This window comes from Pan troglodytes, chromosome 4, assembly GCF_028858775.2.
Source record: "Pan troglodytes isolate AG18354 chromosome 4, NHGRI_mPanTro3-v2.0_pri, whole genome shotgun sequence".
In the NCBI taxonomy this organism is placed as follows: domain Eukaryota; kingdom Metazoa; phylum Chordata; class Mammalia; order Primates; family Hominidae; genus Pan; species Pan troglodytes.
In genome coordinates, this window is record NC_072402.2 from 60,395,412 (window position 1) to 60,414,771 (window position 19,360).

Consider the following 19,360-nt stretch of genomic DNA (forward strand, 5'->3'; position numbering starts at 1 on the left):
CTTTTATCTAATCTTTTTTTATTTGTTAACAGTGACAGTGGTTAACTGGGAGATTCGAACTGCCATTTGACTTCAGCTTTATCTGCACAGGTTCAAGATGCAAATTATTAATTACAGTTGTGTTATTACAAAACCACTAATGATATTAGAATTCCTTTTTTGCATTTCTAGTTTTTATAAATGCATAATTCACTTCAGCCTGTGATTATACTTTAAAAAAAAAAACTCTAAAATATTGTACCATAAAGAAAAAAACTCTAAAATATTGTACCATGCCACAGGGCTTGCAGTCTCTGCCTTAACATTTTCCCACCAATGGTGGCAACAAAGTGGAAAATTTGCTATATTGTTTTCCTACTTTCCCACCCCATCCAAATGAATTCAACCTGGATGAGAAGATAAGCCAGAAGTTTTACTGCCCAGTGACTCCCTTTGTGCCTATTATGTTCCCAAATACTTTTTGTTGCCAGTGCCCGGCAAACAGAATTAAAGTGCCTGTTCATTCCACTGAATTTCATTATCTGGTTTCCTGTCTAAACCTTTAATACGAAAGAAAGACAAATGGAAATTTTTTGTGGGGAAAAAAATAAGTGAATTTAGAAATTAAATAAAACTTTTAAAAGTTTGGAACATGAAAAGTATTTATTTTAATGAGATCATATGAGGAGTACAAGAAGGGGCTCTCAGCTCTGCTTGGCAAAAGGATCAGTATACTTTGCCATTATTTTACTTAATAGAGATAGGAGACAATAATTATTAGCTACAACAAGAAGAAATAACAAAACTAGCAACCTCTAGACATAGAATATGAAGTAGAAATATAGTTATTAACAGGAATGAAAATAGGTAACTGGAGTTTGATCCATTTTTTAGGGAAGAGGCAGTTTTTCAGTAATAGGTTCTTTGAGAGTCTCAAAATCACTTCCATAAAGGCAGACAGTTTTGTGGATCACAAAGGCACGTTCTGATTCAGGCCCTGCTGTTTAATTGAATGACCTGGGGTAAAATGTTTTATAATCTGGGCCTTCTCTTCTGAAAAACGTTGAGTTTGAATGAAATTCTCACTAAAATAACTCCCAATTCTGCTTCTTAAGAGTCCAGTCTTGGCTATAAAGCATCATTGAAACCAGAGGTTTACATGGTGGCTTGGATCTTGGGGATGAAAATGTTGTTGAGAGACAGGAATATATATTTTAATCTAGGATTGTGTGTGGGAGGTTGATGTTTTATATACAGAAAGGTTTGTTAGGAAAATAGACTTCTTAAATGAGAGAGGTTGAGATACCAGATTCTTCGGAGAAATGGCCCTTAACTTACATGTGAGTATTTATTTCAAATGTTCATATTTTTCCATTGATTTAATGATTTTTAGAAAAGGTCTTATATTGAAAACATACATTATCCCAGATAAACTTAGTCTATTAACTAAATAATTGGATGATTAATTTAACCTAGCACATTATCCTCTGGAACACATTAATGTGAAACTTCAATTTGATGAGAGCCAAGGTTACCAGCCTGTCATTGGAATTTTCGCTTGTTCATTCCTAGATGTTAAGAGCAAGTGACCCCCACCCTCCCGAAAAAACGGTGTGGTCATGGGGTATGTGTGTGTGTGTGTGTAAGATCTGGTTCAGTACCCCATATAACAGGTAAGTATGGAAACATTCACTTATCTGTCCTGAGCCTCAATTTTCTGCTGTATGAATATAAAGGACTTGACCAGATATTCTCTGAGGATATTTTCAGTACATATGCTACATCATTACAAATTGTAATAATAAAACCCAGACTTCTGAAGTTCTCTGTTTTTTTTTTTTTTGCATATTTAGTCCCAATATTAACATACCCAACATATGTCCAGTTCAGTTTGACAAATAACTATTGAATATCTACTATATGTCAAGTAAAGTGGTTGGCCCCAGAATCAGGACAGCATCCTGACCCTTCAGGAATCTACCGATTATTTTAGAAGACCTTTCTGAGTTAGCTTAATATATTTGAGCCGGGTGAGATACCTTATCAAAAATCCTACCTAGTGAATTCCCATGGTTCAACTGGATTGTGAAATGTAAGTACTAGATCACCTAAAAACAAACTGTGGTCTGTTAATGGGTGCAGCTGGCAAGGAAGAAAGTGTTATTGCCTATAGAATATCATAGTCCTGGTATCTTCCCATAGGATGGATGTGGCAGGCAATGCTGTGTTGCTAATGACCAGTTGTACCATGTGTCTCCTACTGGGTCTACAAGGAAACTCATGGTGAAGTTACCTTCTGACATTCTCACACTTCCCCACTTGCAGCCCCTCATTCCTCACAAATGAGGGCAAGACCTGCTACCTACTGGCCTGTCTTCTAGGGGTTTAGATCAGAAGCGGGGGGAACTAATTTTTTTTCTTTGGCTCATACTGTTAAAGCCTATTCAGAGAAGCATGGAGTTTACTCATTATCCAGGCTATATTCCAAGTTCTGAGATTGGGATACTTGGGGGATTGGTGGTGTCAATTAATGATCGAGTATAGGAATGTAAGTGCTGATATGACTTTGGACACATTTGTCACTTGTCCTAATCTGCTTCTGTAAAACAAGAGGGCTGGACTGTAGCGTGGAAGATGTCTGTGATTCTGTGTTCAGAAGAATGCCCCTTGAGTCATTGTCAGAGAGTTTCATCCTGTTTAGAGCACTCTGCCCTCTTGAGATAGGAAAAATACGCATTATATAAAGAATTTTTTCAAATCAGGGTTGAAACCAGTAGGACTTTTATTTCTTTGTTAAGTGGTAAATCAGCCTAACTAGAACCCTGTGGTCTCTTGGGATTTATTTCTACTTGGAGCATTGTGGTCTTTGAGTTGGGTTAATATGAATGGAGCTTCTAGGACTTGTTCAACTCTTGAATTAGTTCCTGAGGTACCAAAAGTGACAGACCAGACTCTGAACAGCATAGACATATCAAAAGAAAACGATTTGGAATTATGGAATTCATTTTAATGAATCTGTAATGTCAAATAGAGTGGTGACTTAGTACCTATGTAATTGTTATGATAATGGTTGAAGGAATCACACTTTCATCCCATCTACCCTGGTTCTTCCTTTTTTGCTAGTACAGAGAAGCTGGTTTGCATTTAAGCTCAGAGTGTCTCTGAGTAGGAGTAGGACAAGGAAAGAAAGAAGAGTGCAGAGTGCAGGATGTGCATTCCAGAGTGGCACCATTAAAGATGCGCATGCTGTATACCTCACGCTAGGATGGCCAAGGGAACATTAACGTGCTTTAATAAATGTGCTTTCCTCTGAGACTATGGGCTTAGACAATGGTTTGCATCACTCTTGAATTCTAACACATTCAGGGTTTATTTGGGGAAATTATTTCAGGTTGACGAATGAATTCTAGCATTTCCTGCATTCCTGTTTGTCTGTATTAACAGAATCAGTTGTACCACTAAAAGTAGTGGAAATTCTAAGTGTTTTGGGTAGGCATCCTCTTCCATGATTCTTAAAATATTGGGTATCTGTATTACAATCAAGTTGCTGGCCAGGAACGAAAAGGATTTTTGCTCATTGTAAAGCAATGTTATAATTTTGCTGTGATGTTGTAAGACCATGTGATAATGTTGTATACTGCTGATTGTCCTATTTCTCAGATAGCACATTACTTGGCCATTCTTTATGCCTGTATGTTCTCTGAGATACAGAAGAGTTATTGTAGTCATTTACCTCCCCTGCAGTGTAGGGGTCTATAGATATTGTTGATTTTTGGGTGTCTGAATGTTGATGACCTCCCAACCATGAAAATCTGTTAAAATCCTGGACTGTTTCTTTTTTCCACTCATCTCTAACCTGTTTCTTTCACTTGCCGTCACTTCAGGGAATTTCACCTAGTTTCAGTATTGGGAAGGAGAAGACGTGTGGGATAAATAAGCTAATAGAAATGTTGAGTTGCTGAAAAATCACATCCTCATTCCTGGAAAGAAATGATTTAGGGGTGATTTGTAGTTTTCCAGTTTACTTATATATCTATTTCTCTGGTGTGAGTCATCAGGAATGGATGACAGAACTGTTTGACAGCAGCCAACCCCAAGGTTAAGTTTATGTGTGTGTGCATATATGAGTATGTGTGTGTATGTGGGGTGAGTGAGTCCTGCCTATTCAAATGGGTGAGTGCCCATGGTTGACCCCAGGCTGTTCTGTTCTTTGTTTAGAGGCCTGATGAATACTGGGTCCAAGATGAATGATCATAGGTGCACCCTATTAGGCTCTAATCATTCAATGTAGGCCTCTCTGTCCTAAATTGAGAGCCAAGAGGATAGCTTGGCTGGATTGAGAGTGTCTCCACTGGACAACAAGGATTGAAGTAGCTGTCTAGACTGAATACAGTCTTGCCCCTTTCTTTGAATTGGTCTATATGGTTGTTCATGTTTCAAAATGTGTGTTTTCCTTACAGAGCCTGAGGCAACCACCTCTGGCATCATGTTCTCCCCATTCCATGACACTGCCCCCGTTTCCCCACCTCAGCTTAGCCTGGAGGGGCTCAGGGTGGGTGCTTTGGGCCTGTGATCTTCATGTTTCTTGGCAGCTTTGGCTTGATCACTGAATCTTAGGGAGAATCTGTTTTTCATTTCATGCCCCTCTCCTTCCATTCCCCTTCTGATCTGGGTGGCTTTCCATTACTCCAGAGGATGTTGAGCTGCATTGGGGACTTTTTTGGCCCCAGGTAGAATTAAGTACCCTGGGGAATTTGTATATTCTGGAGCTATTCTAGGGACAGTATGGGAATTATAGTTGAATTAGGATCAGCTTGTGATCTAGGACTTCCTTTCAAGAGAAGGTGGACTCTCTTAGAGTGTAGTTCTTTAAGGATTAGTAATTGCTCTTTTCCCAGCACCTTGATTTTTCTCTATGAATCTCTTGCCTCAGATCCCCTAAAAAAATGGGGCTAGACAGACATAGCTCGTGAATAATGTAAAAACTTGATGTCCCTCCATGAGTATCCATCTGTAACGGGAGGATGGGTTGATTTCTTTTTGAGACAGGGTCTCACTCTGTTGCCCAGGCTGGAGTGCAGTGGCACAGTCACAGCTCAGCCTCCCAAGTTGAAGTGATCCCCCTACCTCAGGCTTCTGGAGTAGCTTGGACTTCAGGCACACACCACCATGCCTCACTCATAAATTTTTTTTTTTTTTTTTTGTAGAAACAAAGTCTTAACTATGTTGCCCAGGCTCGTCTCAAACTCCTGGACTCAAGCGATCCTCCTGGCTCTCGGCCTCCCTCAATGCTGGGATTACAGTCGTGAGCCACTGCTCCTGGCCAGGATGGGTAGATTTATAAAGTGCTTTGAGCTCAGCAGCCCGTGTGGTTCTATGACTGTGTGTCTGACTTAGCCAGTGTCTACAGAACAGTTCCCGTACCTCCACTTAAGTATGTTTTGCAAATACAAGGTGTTTTTGTTATGGCAGTAATAAGTCAATACTCCTGTGTTTATAGACAGCTCTGAAAAAAAACAACAGGAAAGCAGAAACCAACAATTGTGGTCTGAAAACAAGTACCTATCCCTGTTTTGCCTCCAGCACTTTCTTTGTGTGGGCTTGGAATAGATGCAGGTGGTATTCACCAACAGGAAACCAGTATCCTCTTCTCTGACATGCAATCAGATACTTGGGTTATTTCTTACCAAAAGTTTTTGCATTTGTTTTTAATTTTGAAAGTAATATATGATTATAATAAAAATGCATCATACAACTTATCTGCTTATTTATGTTGAAATTGGCTCCACATTCCACATGGTCACTGGCTCTGATCCTGATTCATAGCATCTCAAATCCAGAGCCTACAAGCACGACTGGGCTTCCAAATAGGAATTCCTAATAAATAGAAATTTGGCCCAGTTTATCTTAGCAGCTCAGGTCAAAAGTCAAATGTTGGCTTTCCTAGGGGTGTGTTCCTCTTTGGTGAAGTGTTGGCTTTGATCCTTCTGCTGAGCCTGGATTTTGGGACAGAGATATATATATCTCCTTGTAGAGATCTTTCATCTCTTTGGTTAAGTGTATTTCTAGGTATTTTATTTTTTGTAGTTATTGTAAAATGGGTTGAGGTCTTGATTTGATTCTCAGCTTGGTCGTTTTTTGTGTATAGTAGTGCTACTGATTTGTGTAAATTGATTTGGTAAATTGAGACTTTACTGAATTCATTTATCATTGGCAGAGAGAGTTTGACATCGTCTTTTCCAACTTGGGTTCCCTTTATTTCTTTCATTTGCCTGATTGCCCTGGCTAGGACTTCCAGTACTACGTTTAGCAGAAGTGGTGAAAGTGAGCATCCTTGTCTTGTTCCAGTTCTTAGGGGGAATTCTTTCAACTTTTCCCCATTCAGTATGATGTTGGCTGTGGGTTTGTCATATATGGATGGATTTTATTATTTTGAGGTATGTTCCATCTATGCATAGTTTGTTGAGGGTTTTTATCACAAAGCAATGCTGGATTTTATTGAATGCTTTTTCTGTGTCTATTGAGATGATCATGGTTTTTTACAACTCTGTTTATGTGATGAATTACATTTATTGACTTGAATATGTTGAACCATCCCTGCATCCCTGGGATGAACCCCACCTTGATCATGGTGAATTGTCTGTTTGATATGCGGTTGGATTTGGTTTGCTAGTGTTTTGTTGAGTCTTTTTTGCATCTATGTTCATCAGGGAAATTGATCTGTAGTTTTCTTTCTTTTTTTTTTTTTTTACATTCTTTCCTGCTTTTGCTATCAGGGTAATACTGGCTTCATAGACTGAGTTTGAGAGGATTCCGTCTTTCTCAGTCTTTTGGCATAGTTTCAGTAGGGTTGGCACCAATTTTTTCTTGAATGTCTGGTAGAATTCGGCTGTGAGTCTGCCTGGCCCTGTGATTTTTTTTTTGTTGGCTTTTTTTTTTTTTTTTTTTTTTTAACTGATTCGATCTTGCTGTGTGTATTCTTCTGTTCAGGATTTCTATTTCTTCCTGATTCAAGCTAGGAGGGTTGTATGTTTCCAGGAATCTATCCATTACTTCTAAATTTTCTAGTGTGTATGCATGGGGTGTTCATAGCAGTCTCAAATGATCTTTTGTGTTTCTGTGGTGTCAGTGGTAATGTCTCCGTTTTCATTTCCAATTGAACTAATTTGAACCTTCTCTCTTCTTTTTCTTGGTTAGTGTAGCTAATGGTCTATCAGTTTTATCTTTTAAGAGAACCAATTTTTTGTTTTATTAATCTTTTGTTTTGTGTTTCAGTTTCATTTAGTTCTGTTCTGATCTTTGTTATTTTTTTTTTTCCTTCTGCTAGCTTTGGGTTTGGTGTTTTCTTTTGTCTCTAGTTCCTTGAGGTGTGATGTTAGGTTGTCAATTTGTGAACTTCCAGACTTGTTGATGTTGGCATTTAGTGCTATAAACTTTCCTCTTAGCACTTTCCTCTTGCTGTATCCCAGAGGTTTTGAAAACTTGTGTCATTATTATCATTCATCTTGAAGAATTTTTAAATTTCCATCGTGATTTGTTAACCCCAAAAATCATTCAGGAGGAGATTGTTTAATTTCCAGGTATTTGTGTAGTTTTGAGGGTTTGAAAGTAATTTTATACAATATTTTTAAATATTTCATTCATGAAACAAAGTTTTGACTGTTTTAGGCTGCAGCCCATCACATGAGTTCAACTTTGGAATTCTCCATATGTGGTATCATGTTAGCGCTCAAAAAGTTTTGGATTTTGGAGCGTTTCAGATTTTGGATTTTCCCATTAGGTGTGCTCAACCTGTTATTTATACTTCCACCAGCTTAGTGTGAGAGAAACTATCCTTTTCTTCACCTCCTTATCTCAACTCTAGATGTTATAATTTAAAGGGAGACGAAACAAAATCTTTACTACCTAAGATAAAGTATCTTGTGGATTTATTGAGTTAATAGTAATTATTAATTTGCATCTTTTACTACCAGTGAATTAAAATTTTTTATGTTTATAGGGTGATTTGTATGTTTTAAGCATTCTCCTTTGTTTTTTATTTTTTATGTTTATAGGGTGATTTGTATGTTTTAAACATTCTCCTTTGTTTCTGGCACTTTCCTTTTAAACTTCCCTTTCCAGCCATTAAAACAAACAGTAAATGCAACAATAAAAAAAAAAAATGATGTGGAGTAGAGTTTGGAACATTCTCTAAACTAATTATACGTGTGTCCATTTCAGTAACTAGCTTTTCCTGGGAACATAAGTTCCTGGAATTGAAGGATTGGAGCAGTGAAAAAAAAAGGTTACAGGGTCATGCCTATAATTGGCCAAGGTGGTTAGCTATACTCTGTGCCATGTTTCTAGACCTTGTCTCTAAACAGGCGTGATAGAAAAACATTCAGATCACAACGGGAATGGAGTGAGGATTTGAAAGCGCAGCATGGAGCTGTGAAAGACTGGAAACCAATTTAGAGTTGCTAGTGTCCAAAGCAGAAAGGAGAGCACAGTTGCTCTAATGCAAAAAGCAACCTTCACTAATATGATTTGCAAATGATAAGTTCCTATTAAACTTTAGGTAAACAATTTTGTGATAACGTTTATCCCCTGCCCCTCTCCCCTGTTGATTTTTTCTGGATGAGGAAAGCAAGGCTATGCCAGCCACGTAACTCGTGTAAGGACACACTTAACAGTGCTTATGTCTCCATCTTCAGGTCAAACCACTTTACGAAGGGCCTACTACATGCCAGGCACCAGGCTAGGTGCTAGGGAATTGAAAGGACCCTTTTCATAAAACCATCATGAGGGTCTTTGTGATTTAGAACTCTTCTACTAAAAGAAACTATGCCTTTACTCCTGTCAACTTCTTTATGACTTATGTATTAAGATTAGTCATAAAAGAAAATACAGACTACAGACTGTTGCTCTGGTTGGTCCTCAAATTCATTTAGTGGTGACAGAGCCCCTAGAAGTTTTAGCATTCTTCCTGTGACACCTCAAAATGTTAAAAAATAAGCTTCGAATAGCTAATGTATAATTTTGTAATAAGTCAGACTCCTTATATAATAGAGGCTTGTGTAGACAAGCTATATAGCAAGTACCCAAGGTTACAAAATGTAAGTGCATCATGAAATTGACAACAATCTTCTTAACTATTCCTCTGTGTTAGTTGACAAAGGATCTTCATTATCTGATTTTGGGTAGTGGAATGACTCTGTTCAGGGCACAGAGATCAGTGATCCACGGAAACAGAGTTTGAAGATCCTTATTTTAATCTGCAAAAGATTGTCTTAATTTTGAAAGAAAATTTGTGCAGAATAGAGTCCAGTTTTTCTGGCTCTATTTCATCACCCCCAAGCTCCTATCTTGCAATGCTCCCATGTCTTAAGAAACTTGTTAGTGATCTTCAAAGATTGCCAAAATTTGTGGAAGTTCTTTTAGTTTAGGAAAATAATCTCACTGGTTTCTTAACCTTATGTAGGTACTTATAATGTATCATCTGGGCTGGGCATGGTGGCTAATGCCTGTTATCCCAGCACTTTGGGAGGCCAGGGTGGGAGGGTTGCTTGAGCACAGGAGTTTGAGACCAGCCTGGGCAAGATGACGAATCCTGTCTCTTCAAAAAATGGGAAAGTTAGCTGGACGTGGTGGTGTGCACCTGTAGTCCCAACTACTTGGGAGGCTGAGGTGGGAGGATCACCTGAGCTCCGAGGTCGATGCTGCAGGGATCTGTGATCACGCCATTGCACTCCAGCCTGGGTGACAGAGTGAGACCCTGTCTCAAAGAAAAAAAAAAATCTGATTCCTTAAGTCAATTACATAACTAACTGTAACTTTAAAATTAACCTATTTCCAGTTTTCTCTTGAGGCTTGGCAGGGAACCCACTTGTGTTTGAATTGAGTGAGTATAGATTTTCATTTGGTGGTACTTTGTTTTTATCAGTTCTTCAATCTTCCTAACCTCTACTCCCAGCTCCCTGGGCTGGTGTTGATTACATGGGGTTACATGTTGATTACTTGGGCTGCTCTTGGTGCCCTGTGGAAGTGGTATGACCCAGCTTCATAATCCATTATTTGAAGAACGTGAGCCCCTTTAAATTTTCAGGCCCAAGAGAGGCATTGGAATGAAACAGGAGTCATATCACTCCCCTTGAGCTAAATAATTACCTCTTGAAGCCACTTGCTATTTGAGCGCTATGCTGACTGCTGCCGAGAAGCCATAAAATGCCATATACCTATAGTTCAACAATGTATAGCCAATAATCAATGTTATTTTTGTAAGACAATGAGAATTCCTGGTGAACAATGGTTGTAATTGTCCCCTCTCCTGATTCTTGCTTTTTTTAAAAAAAAAACTTGACCTCTGGGCCAGGCATGATGGCTTATGCCTGTAATCACAGCACTTTGGGAGGCTAAGGCGGGTGGATCACCTGAGCTCAGGAGTTTGTGACCAGCCTGGGCAACATGGCAAAACCCTGTCTCTACAAAAAATAAAAAACATTAGCCAGGCATGGTGGTGCGCGCCTCTATGGTCCCAGCTGCTCGGAAGGCTGAGGTGAAAGGATTGCTTGAGCCCGGAGGCAGAGGTTGCAGTGAGCCGAGATTGGGCCCCTGCACTCCAGCCTGGGTGATAGAGTGAGAACTTGTCTCCAAAAATACAAAACAAAACAAACTTGTTCTCTCTTGCGTTCTCTGGAGCACCCCCCAAGGCAACTTGGAAGTGTCCCTGGCTGCAGTCTTCAGCCTTGGCCCAAATAAACTCCATGTTAATTTTGCCTCAGCTTCTTCCTTTTAGACATCACTTTGACCAATCCTGATTGACCCTCATCCTGTGACATGAACCCTGTCGGTGGTTAAACTGGTGAGAGAAATCTTGTCCTTTGTTAAATGCATGGTATCTTTATTAAAGACTTGTTTGCTGAAACTTCAGAAAGTCCAGGGAGCAAAAGCACAGATGAACTTCTAAGTAGCAAGTGTTTTCCTTTTAAAAAGAGCAAAATAAGTATCTAAAACCCGGACTTCAGAACTTTCTTGATGCTATTTTGCAGCAGAAAGGTTTGAAGAAATGAACTGGATTGCACAAGGTGACTTAATGAGGCAGTCTCTTCCTTAAAGAAAATTTACCTTAACTACTAGATCAACATTCCTTTTGCCTGGAGTGATGTCGAGATCCTTTTACTAAATGTTAAATGCATTCAGGAGTTTCCTAACACATTGCCACCTGCTTAGTTTGGTTTCTGTTGTCTGCCTGATGACTCATAGACAATCTCTCCAGTTACTATAAGGTCCGTAGCCCTTTGATCCTAGTCTGCATGTTGCTGATAGCATGGAATATCATTTCTTGTGTTCAATAAGGAAAAATTCAGAGAATTTTAAATTAGTCTTTTTCATTTATTCATTAAACAGTTGTTTGACGTGGTCCTCTGCTTCACTGGTTGTCAACTTTGATTGACTATGGGAATCCCATGGGCAGCAAAAGGCCAATATCTAGGTCTCACCCCAGGGATTCTGATGTACTAATTGGTTTGTGGTGTGGCCTAGCATTGGGATTTTGTAATGTCCTCCAGGGTGATTCTGTTGTGCAGACAAGGCTGAGAACCACTGCTCTAAAGCTGATTGTGTTCTTAATTGGGGACACTTCATGCTTACCTTATTACACTACAGGTGTTCTTAAACAGGACAGTGTGGTGGACACTGAAGAAGTTAAAATCTACTTGTTGGATCCTTGTTCTTGGAGATTCTGAATCAGTAGGTCTGAGGTCTTTAGGAATAGCTCCTTAGGTGGCAGTTCTGATGACATCCCTTTATGAGACACAGATACAGAATAACCATTTAAATAAACTTTAGAAATCTAGTAAGGGTACAGATAAGATGCCAGTACAGTTTATCAGCAGCCTCTGTTTTCTGCCATCCCTAGGTGCTGCAGTGGAAATACCATATTACAAACTGTTGCTGTTGACTAATGCTAATATTCAATTACTTTTTAAAAAGCCTGGCTTTCCTTAATTTAATTCTGCTTGTGGAAAAACATACTCAACAAACAAGAGTGGGAAAATTAAATGAAAATACCTAGATGTTTGTCAAAAGCCTACAGACGTATCTCTTTCTTTGCACTAAAGTTCAAAGCATGCTTAAGAGTTGTTTGGCCACCTTAGAATTTTGCAGTGTGTGTTTTATCATAAAAAGTGTGAGCCAGTAATTAAAGCTTTACATCTTTTTTTTACTTCTCTTCTTCCTTCTTACCTGAATTAGGGGAGGGGCTTTCAAGTGAATCACTTTCTAAGCCTCTGTGCAAATTAGCAGTGTTGTGTTTCCTTCAGCTTTTCCAAGCCATGCTTAATAATTAGGAAGATAGGCTGATTTAATTTAATATAGCATCTGATTGAAAGCATTTGAAGATAGATTACTAAATATAGTAAAACTATATTTAGTTAAATAAAGTTAGCCTGTCACTGTTAGGAGGTGGACCTTGCTTTTTATAACTTCTTTCAGAGAGTGAATTGTGTTTCAGGTAGACTAAAATGGTGACCCTAGTGACCTTCACTGTGCCTACTTGTAAGTCTAGATCTCTCCAGAGCTGGGTTGTTCTGGGATCAGAAGATGTGGGATTTCCAGTTAGTTTCACAGCCAACAGGGTTCTCCCTCCAGGCTGCCCCCAGGACCTGTGGACTCTGCTCCATCTTCAATGGCCCTTTGTCACCAGCTCTTGGTGTTTTTTTTGGTCCCGTCCCTACTACCCATGTCCCTGTACTTCTCCCTCTCTCCACCATCATGTCTCTCATCAAGACCACCAAAATCACAGACCTTTGTCTCTTAGCGACCTTCATTTCTCCTCCTCAGAACTTACTGAACCTTGTTCTTCCCACTTCAGAGACTGCACAATCAGGTATTTTCTTCTCCAACTTTAACTAAACTTGCTTCTCATCATCATGCTGATTTTGAAAATCTGATCTCTTTCCTGTTCTCCAATTCTGTCAGCCTCACCCAAACCTGCTGCTTTTATTTCCCTGCTTAGCCAGAAGCCCTGTGATATGGTTTGGGTGTTTGTTCCCCCAAGTCTCATGTTGAAGTGTGGTTCCTCGTGTTGAAGGTGGGGCCTGGTAGGGGTGGTTGGATTGTGGGGGTGGATTTCTTATGGTTGATTTGATGCTGTCCTCTTGGTGCTGTCCTCATGATAGTGAACTCTCAGGAGATCTGGTTGTTTAAAGGTGTGTGGTGCCTCCCTCGACCCCCACCTCTTGCTCCCACTCCTGCCATGTGACAGGCCTGTTCCCTGCTAGCCTTCTGCCATGATTGTAAGCTTCCTGAGACCTCACCAGAAACAGATGCCAGTGCCATGCTTCCTGTACAGCCTGCAGAACCGTGAGCCAATTAAACCTCTTTTCTTATAAATTACCCAAACTCAGATATTTCTTTATAGCAATGCAAAAATGGTCTGACACACCCTATGACCAGTCATTGAATATATTCTCCACAGGACCCTTGAGATGCAGTCCCAGGCACAGCCACTCTAACTCGGTTTTTCTCCTGGCAGCCTGCCAATTGCTGTGTGACAAACCGCTGTAGCCCTGTTGGCTGGCTTTGATAGTGATTAACGACTTACAATCTCTCCTGGCTCCTCTGTCGTGCCTTAGGAATTCTGTGTATTCCTTAGACAACTAGGGATCGATTTCCTTCTTTTCTCCTACAGCTGTTAAAGTTTTTTTTTTTTTTTTTTAATCTTAACCACAACCACACTTCTCCTTTCTTACTCTCAGATATGACCTCATGAACTCCTTCACTTAGAAACTAGAGATGGGAATTCTTGCACTTTTCCTCTCCTTCAAGTGTTTCTGTATATTGTTACCTATCTCTCTCCTTCCTTATTCCCAAGGTTAATTGGTTACCTCTACTCTTCCCGTTCCCTTCTGAACTTTTTTCTCTGTTATCTTCACTTCCTCTTATATCTTCTTCTGTCTTTCCTTCTTCGTTGACTCAAGTATCTTCTATTCTGAAAAATGCCTTCTCTGCTCTATTTCCCTGCCATTGCACATTTGACTCTTCCTTCTCTTTACTGATGGACTTTCTAGAAGAGAAGTACATCGAAAGTTCTACCTCCACTTCTTTTTTTAGCCAACTGCAACTGGGTCATTAGTTGGACTGTACTACCTCAGCTCAACTAATTTTATATGCATCCACTTCTTTTCAGCCCCCATCCTGTCTGCCAAGTTATGATATTACTGATCATTTTTCCTTTGGCTTCCATAATACGCTATCCTAATTTTTCTTCTAATTTTTGGGTTGCTCTTCTTCTGTTTCCTGCACTGGCTTCTTTTCCATCACTGATTCTTTTTTTATTTTTTATTTTTTTTTTTAGAGACAGGGTCTCACTGCAGTGCCCAGGTTGACCTCAAACTCCTGGGCTCAACTGATTCTCCCACCTCAGCTTCCCAAAGTGCTGGGATTACAGGCGTGAGCCACCACACCCAGCTGTCAGTCTCATTTTTTAAGTATTACCAGTCTCTCAGTGTTCCATGCTTGGCCTTTTTCTCTTCTTCTGACTTGGGGAGTGAATTCATCTATTCCCATGACTTGCTTCCTTTGAATACTCATTAGTTCAACATACACACAGCTAGCACCAGGCACTAACAGTTCAGAGATGAGCAAGACCAACTCATTCAGCAAATATTTAAAGAACACCTAGTATGTGTAAGACATTGCTCTGATGAGCCAGACAAAATTCTTGCCTTCATGGAACTTACATTCTAGTAGAGAAGACCTACAATTAGCAAATAAGTAAATGAAAGAATGTCAAATGGTGGTAAGGGCTCTGGTGATTAATAAGGCAGTGAGAAAAAAGAGTGTATGGGATGGGAGTCAGAAAAATTTATTTCCCTGTAAGGGAAGAAGCTATAGGAGTAAGCCATGCAGACAGTGGAGGGAAGTCCTTTCTAGGCAGAGGAGACAGTATTGCAAAGGTCCTGAATCAGAGCAACCTTGGTTAGTCAGTGAACAGCCAGGAGGCCAAGTATGGTTGCAGGAGAGTGAGTCCGAGAAAGAGAAGATGGAGATAGGTAAGGTCGGAGGTGGGATGGGATAGGATGGTGAAGAGAGATGGTCTTGTTGGTCATGGTAAGAGATAGTTTTGTTGGTTTGACTTTGATTCTGAGTGAGACAACCCCCATGACCTCTCAAAATCCAGTTATTTCCCAAATGCTCCATCTTCAGAAACCATCACTCTGGGGGTTGGAGCTTCAACATACACATTTGGGGGGAGATACAATTTAGTTCATAGCAGGTTACTAGAAGCCCTCCAATTTTGATGGTGTATTAAGAATCTGGTCTTTACCATCAGCTTTCTTCCCTTTATTGTTCTTAATTTTTTTTAATCAAATATGCCCTCATGTTTCAGAGACCCACTTCCAAAGCTAGGAATTTTTGTCTTCGTGCTGTAAAAAAGCTCCATCATCTTTTTCTCCTTCACATTCACCAACTCTCCCCATTTATGGAAGTTCCTCTGCTGTTGTTAGGTTTTTATTATTTCATTTTATTTTATTTATTTTTTTCTGTGATTTGAGGTTTTCATTTTTATAATTGCCCAACCTGACAAGCATTTGTCCATAAATTAGTATTTATATTTATAAATACTAATATAGTATGTTATATTGAGTAAGGATGTTCTATACACATCAAAAATACGTTGCTAATGTGATATTTGTTTCTCTCATAGACTCACCTGTTCCGTTTTTCAGATTTTGAAGGGGAATTTTCACCTGTTCCGTTTTTCAGATTTTGAAGGGGAATTTTTGGCTGAATTTAAAAAATATGAAAGGACTCTTAATGTTATCTCACAATGTGCCTTTGTTTCTAAACGTGTTTAGGTTTTTTTTTTTTTTCTCTTCCTTTCCTCCCATTCTTTGTGTTTTGGAGTTTGAAAACAAGGCTTTGCAGAGGAAATGGGACAGTGACATTTGTTTTTTGTTTTGAAGTTGTTGAGTTTAGCAGAGTATGCGTTCATAGGGTGTGAATTGCAGGATGTAGTTCTGGGGTCCTCCCTACCAGCCGACCCCACATCAAGGTTATTCTGGGAAGCCTTATCCAAAGCCGACTATAAAATATGGGGCTGAACATTGTCAAAAGGCTAAACAGGAAACAGACATAAATAACTATTCAATCTTAATTCAGTCCTAGCTACTTTCTCACACATATTTTATAATGTGTTTTAAAAAACAATTTCCTTAAAAAAAAACACTTTAACTCCTTAATTTCTAGGTTACTTTTAATAGGAAATTATTCACCTTCATGACTATCCAGTGGCATCATCCCTTTGGCAGAGGGCAAATTACATTTAATAATATCCAAGATACAAAAGAAATTTTTGGAGAAAACAAAAATGCAAATTATTTTAATTTGAATTATTTATCTTAGAAATTTTATCATGTATTTATACAGTCTTTGCTGATAAGGAGCTATAAATCCAATAACTGTAGCATTTCTCAACCTTTTCATCATTATGCTTCCCCGACCATCCTGGGCTTTTTAGACATTTTTTTCTTAATCACCCTCTCCCTTATGACATTTTAATACCACAGAGATACTGTGTATATGTTTTATGTACTCTGTGTGTGTGTGTGTGTGTGTGTGTGTGTGTGTGTATGCATGCTTTGTATATAAAAAGAGGTTTTGCCTCTCAAGCAGGAGGTGGTGAGTACCTAAGCTTGATGAAAACATGTGAATAAAAGAAAAGTTACTTGAACTTGGTGATGGTCGCAGGAATAGAGAGAGAGAAGGGGGCAGTTTCAAAACACATGTAAGAGATAAAAGCCTTGTCTGTGTATCATGTGTGTTGAGTCAGGGAGATGAAGGAGTGGTGAGGTAGATTCCCCGTCTCTGGCTGGGTGCCTGGGATGGTGGTGGGCATGAGGTGCTGTGAAGTGGGATAGAGAATTTGGGAGGAGGAACATGTTTGGAGGAGGTTAGTTTTGGACATGTTGAGTTTGAGGCATCCATGGGATGTCCATGTGGCTTTGTACAACACATAGTTTCTATGAGAGTCTGAAGCTTGGGGGATAGGTCGGGGCTACAGAGCAAGAGCTTTGAGAGTGTCTTCTGAAATGTAGGGAGTGGGCAAGTTGTCGGAGGGATCGTGTAGATGAGAATAGCTTCATGTTAGTGAAAAGAAAACCCAGAATAAGGGCGCATAGAGGAGTTTGTAGACCCTTATTTGTGAAGTTTACCTTAAGGGAAATATTTTAATTTGACAGAGAAAAAGAACAGGAGGAAGAAGGGAAGGCAGTTTTGTTTCAAAAAAAAAAAAGTGAGTGAAGATCTTTATAGACTTTCTAGGACACACCTAATATTTCTGGGATATTGTTATGATTTAAGGGATTAAGGCTCAGAAATCTATCAATGACACTTCCCCTGGGTGGATATACAATGAAGAACTGACAAAAGGGTGCAGTGTTGATAACTCTTTGAACTATTTTAATTACCGTGTGAATTGGATACAATATTATCAGAAAGGGGCTTATCATAGAATTATGATGGACTTCAGAAGTCCACATCCTAGGCCAGGCACAGTGGCTCGTGCCCGTAATCTCAGCACTTTGGAAGGCCGAGGTGGGTGGATCACTTGAGGTCAGGAGTTCAAGACCAGCCTGGCCAACATGGTGAACCCTCGGCTCTACTATAAATACAAAAATTAGCTGGGCATGGTGGCAGATGTCTGTAATCCCAGCTACTTGGGAGGCTGAGGCAGGAGAATCACGTGAACTCAAGAGGCGGAGGTTGCAGTGAGCCAAGATTGCGCCAGTGCACTCTAGCCTGGACAGCAGAGCAAAACTCCATCTCAAAAAAAAAAAGAAGTCCCCATCCTGATTTCACAGAGCAAGAGTGCTTAGGACCCAGGGAGCATTTTTGAACTTGCCTGAAGTTACATCATAGCCAGTCAGCAGTAGCACCAGTTGGTACCTGAGTCCAGATCACCAAGCTTCTGTTTTGTTCTTTTGTTAATACATCAGATTGTCTCTTTTAAGAGATTTTAAAAATTAGAGTTCTGTTAATTCAAAAAGTGTCTGCTCATTTAACCTGAAAGAAGTTTTTAAAAGTTTTCACTTAAGTCTGATTTCTGCCCAGTTGAATAAGGCAAGCAAGGTGTGACTATTTGTTTGACACATACTATTCCATAGATTTTCTTTTTCATAATTCCTGCTAAGATTCAGTGGTTACTAATTACAAATCCATGATTACTAATTTCTTGTGAATATTATAAAACATTCTTAAAGATTTCTTTGAGAGCTTATTTTAAAGAAGTAGGATAAAGGAATAGAACATTATCATGAAGTTAAATTTATAAAGATATTAGGAGGGAAGATTGAAGTTAATGCAGGCAGCCCCAAACATAATTATACCCAGACAGAAGAATATTCCTCTCCTGCTGAATTGATTCTGGTTACATAAAGAAAATTTACTTGGGATCATTATTAGAGTATTTTCTTCATTTTAGAAATAGCACACACTGAAAATTAATATTGATATTAATATTAAAATTATACTTTTAATTTTAAAATTTTCAAATTTAAAAATGCTGAAAACACCAGTAGTGCTATTAATTTTTAATAAATGCTGATGATTAACCTTCTGATGTTTTTTTTTTATGGCTACCTTTTTCTTTGTTTACGTAATGTGTGGAATTAGGGAAATCATTAATGGTGTTAATGATGGGGAGGGACAGTGCTGGAGAGAGGAAGATAGTGTCCACCTTGGACTCAATTTCCAGAGCCTGGTAGAATGGCCTTTCTATCAAATTGCATTTCTGATTTGAAAGCCCATTACTTTATATTTATAACAGGAAGTTATGATATTGCTGCCAGTCTAGATGATTCTTTAGCTTGACCTTTATTGTGTTTGATTTTGTGATTTCACCTTTTTTTCCCGTTTTAGAAAAACTTTTGGGTGTATACAAGAGAGAATTCCTTCCCGTGTTTTCGGGAGTGGTATTAAAATACATTCATTTTGTTCAATAGTTCTGTTCCATACTTCCTACAGATAAAGACCCTTTCTGTGTGATTGTGAGACTTTTGAGGTTGAGCGTGGTTTCTCTAATGGTATTTGACATGAAAAACTTCATAAAATTCATGAAGCTACTTAATACACAGGTCTGTGAATTACATTAGTTTGTCAGTTATTTTTACACACTCATTTACTAATATGAATAGTACAGGTAGTGGGTGTTTCTCTTTTGTAAACTATTTTGTACATTATTAGTTATGGGTGAAATCTAGAATTTTCACTTATAGGGATGCTATTTTAGGGACTTCTTATAGAATGATAAAATTGTATTGCTGAAGGAAACGTTCATATTATTACTTAATCTAGTTTTGTCATTTTATGGAAACAGGCCCAGAGAGGAAAGATAACTTGT

At 39.0% G+C, this 19,360-nt stretch overlaps 1 protein-coding gene across 4 annotated transcripts in view; it reads left to right on the top strand.

The window, feature by feature from the left end:
• ARL15 (ADP ribosylation factor like GTPase 15) overlaps positions 1-19,360 on the top strand; it is a 429,148-nt gene that overhangs the window by 47,292 nt on the left and 362,496 nt on the right. The window contains exon 1 of one of the 4 annotated variants that reach the window (XR_010157239.1): positions 1-19,360. This exon is cut by the window's left edge and continues 18,919 nt beyond it; it is cut by the window's right edge and continues 69,432 nt beyond it. The exons of the other annotated variants lie outside the window; for them this stretch is intronic. The gene's annotated coding sequence lies outside the window, so the exon portion shown is untranslated. 4 annotated transcript variants of the gene reach the window in all.